At 39.7% G+C, this 3,495-nt stretch overlaps 1 pseudogene; it reads right to left on the bottom strand.

Moving 5' to 3' along the window:
• Positions 1 to 1,372: 1,372 nt before the first annotated feature.
• LOC122703188 lies at positions 1,373 to 2,809 on the bottom strand (annotated as a pseudogene).
• Positions 2,810 to 3,495: the final 686 nt, after the last annotated feature.

The following is a 3,495-nucleotide window of genomic DNA, read 5'->3' as shown; positions in this document are numbered from 1 at the left end:
AACAAAACAAAACAGAACATAAACAACAGAAGCAATTTTATAACAAATTAAATAAGGACTTTAAAAATGGCCTAACAAAACCCTACGTGAAATAATTAAAATGGTGAAAAATATTAGAAAGTTTGTCCAAAGCCTCTACATATTCTTTTTGATATGTACAAAGAAAAGGATTAACTCCATCCATGATATTTGAGTCAGGGAGGCACTGATTAATTTAATATTCTGACTGGATGAGCAGCGGAGCTTTAATGGCTGTTAACTCTTTGGCAAGTAACTGTGAGAGGGTGATAATGAGGTTAACATTCCAAGGACCTGATCTGCTTTGTCGCTGTATTTAATTACTACATTGATGCCAAATAGTGCTCACTCAGAGTTTTCGAGGTGGGGCACTGTGAATCCACATTTGGGTCAGTGGTGGGGCCTGCTTTAGACAATTGTAGAAAATGGGCTGTTTATTAATTGCCCTCCACAGGGTTCCCACGTTCACGAGGAAGGTGTGAGTCACCGCTTGAAATCTACCTGCTCCTCCTCCATCCAGTCTTTGGTGAGATAGAAACACAGAACCGAATCTGTATCTACCCTTCAACTATTTACAAAGCATTTTGACAGTCATCACGTCACTTGATTATTCCTTGAAACCCCGTGAATGTAGTCTCATCATCCCGATTTTATACGTGACGGAAGTCAAAGATGGCCACAGGCTGGCTTGAGTCATGTACCTTTTGTTTAGAAAGTCTGGGCTTAAACTCAGGCCTCTGCATAACATCCTGAAGTGTATTTAGTCCAGAACAGATAGTCTAAGGCCAGGTATTCATTTATTATCTTTCAGCTGTCAGGATGGATAAACAGGTAAACTTTCTCAGACAAGTTAGGAAATAAAGAGAAAGAGTCCTCTTTGATGTGAAAAGCTCTATGAAAACATTTCCAAAGAATTACAGGACAGGTCTAATTTAAAATAGAGTAAGGAAACCGAAGATGAATCAGTGCTATGCCAGGCCCTGTCTTTGGAGCCAATGGCCTGGAAGGCAGAGAAGACAGCACACCTTTGTCTTCTCTGTTCTCACTGATATAAAGGACTTGTTTTTTTTTTTTTTCCATATTAAACTTTTTATTAAAACAGAGTCTTTACAATATATTTAAAATGACATGTTCCACAAACAAATATTTAAGAAAAAAACTTTTTATGTATAATTATAATTATTGGCATACAAATTTAAGAACATAGTTAAAATTAAGCTAAATATTTACATGTGTGTGTATATATATAAATATATATCTCCAAATTTATATCAATGATATGGAACACCTGAGCTTTAAGTTGCTGGTTTTCCAGATAGTGTGAAATACTTTCATCCACTTTAGAAAGGATCCAGCCCATTGAGAAAGAATAACTTTGGTTAACAGACATTATCTTTCAAAGATCACATAGAGGTCTTCAATGAGATTACAATTTATCTTCAGAGGCTTCTTCCAAGTGGAGATCTATCTGTGACATAAGGAAGGATTCCCATGTAGCAAGACACTGTTCATAACAGAGGATGTTCTCCTTGGCCATATTTGTAAATGCTGACTTGATAATCATTTTGCATGTTTTGTTTGCATCTTTCTCTATCTGCTTTCAGGGTATTATTAGCACACTCCACTTTATCTTCCATTTTCCAGTCTCTTCCGTAAGCAGATCAGTATCTGCCTTTTGGATGTCAAAGCTTCAACTCTGGAATCCCGTTCTGCCTGTATTTGGTCTCTTCTTTTCATGACAGCCATTAACATTTCACTATAAAGCACATACCTGTGTACAACAGGAAGCAGAGCCTCTGAGAGTCCAGACGTCCGTTTTTCGGTGGCCTTACAGCATTTGTCAACGCAGCTGGCAACACTTTTTAGAGTATCCGCCAGATCTTCCTCCGATGCCAACCACAGAACACGAATTGGGCCATACTCTTTCATTTCATCGAAATATTCCCGTTCTTCCTTGTAGATTCTCTGAGATATTTTATCTATCAAATTTATTTTCTGGCTAAATATTTCAATGAAGTTATTCATTTCCATGAACTCCTTGGGGTGACTTTTAACTCCTCTCATTGACAATGCAACCACTCTATCTGTCCCATCCTGCTGAGTAATCCAGGCCCTTGCTTCTTGTAAGAAGAGAGTTCCCAAGCTTGTGCAGTAAGAAAAATTTTCAAGTCTTCATTAAATGCTAGAGTTCGATGATCAGCAATCCAGTTCAAAAACTTGGGCAATCCCTTCCTGCGTGTCTCAACGAAGTCATCATTAAAGCGTTCCACCATTCCTTTCACTATAAACTTTTCTGGCAATGGTGGAATAATCAGAGTCGGGTGTGCTTCTTCCAAGGTTTTCTTTCAACCAAAGGAAATCTTGATAACGTCTCCTAACTTCAAATTCACTGGAGTCAAATTCCCCACGAGATGTCTTAGTAATAATCCTGTAAGTAATAAAAGTTTCAATTGTAGTAACATGGCTTTCAGGTTCATCGACTGTAATAAAAAGATCCTTCAAATCTGGCTCATCTTCAAACTTGACTTGGTTTATCATTGATAAAGGGGATGTAGGTATCAGCGGGCTGAAGGAATTCGTGTCCATCAATGAGGCATCCTTAATGAACACCTTCAAGTCGTCCTCGTCCTCATCCAGATCCAGCACCTCGGCCTGCAGCAGGGGGGAGGAGCCGATGCTGCCGGGGAGGGGGGCGTCACCCCCCGCTCCCGGACTGTCCCCGCCGGCGGGCGCCCGGACTCGGGAGGCCCCAGGAGCGCGCCAATGGAGATGCCCGGCACTTGCTCTCCATTGCTTGCCAATTGGTTCTCGCGCATCCAGCGCCTCCCTGGCCGCCCCGCTCCAGCCCCAAGTCCGCTGCGCAGACGCAGAACTGCCTGAGCCCTGATACAAAGAACTTGTTCTTTAAAGCTCTTGTTCAATATTGATAAACTATAATGCCATATGTTTTCAGGCTTTCCTATATTTATAAATTAATGTGCAACTCCATACAAACAGGCGAGTTATACTTCAAAGTGGACCTAGTTTTCAACCTCCAGATTCCTTCACACCCCCTTATGGTTACGATGCCTTTTACCTTTTGTTAGTGAAGTTTTTGACTGGCAGGTGCAGTCCGCCGATAACTTGTTTTTCTTTATAGAAGTCAGTATGATCATTCAAGACTAGTCACTTACAGAAATATTGGAGTATGACTTGTTCATTCAATAACTCATTTACCTGACAAAGAAAATTATTAGATACTGCATCTGATGAAATGTGGAAAATTAATTATAAAAGAAAAAGAAAAAAAAAAAAACTAAGACATCAGGCAAGTAAGGCAACGTTAGGTTATTTTATTGGCTGTGTTTCCTTTTCATGTGAAAAAATCATTTTGCATATTGGCATTAAATGGACAGAGAGAGGAAAGGTCACTTGAAATAATTACTAACTGGGAATAATTTCAGAAGTGTGTAGCTGGTGCATTCTTGGGTATATTGA

This window comes from Cervus elaphus, chromosome 11, assembly GCF_910594005.1.
Source record: "Cervus elaphus chromosome 11, mCerEla1.1, whole genome shotgun sequence".
In the NCBI taxonomy this organism is placed as follows: domain Eukaryota; kingdom Metazoa; phylum Chordata; class Mammalia; order Artiodactyla; family Cervidae; genus Cervus; species Cervus elaphus.
This window is presented reverse-complemented; position numbering and strand designations above follow the sequence as displayed.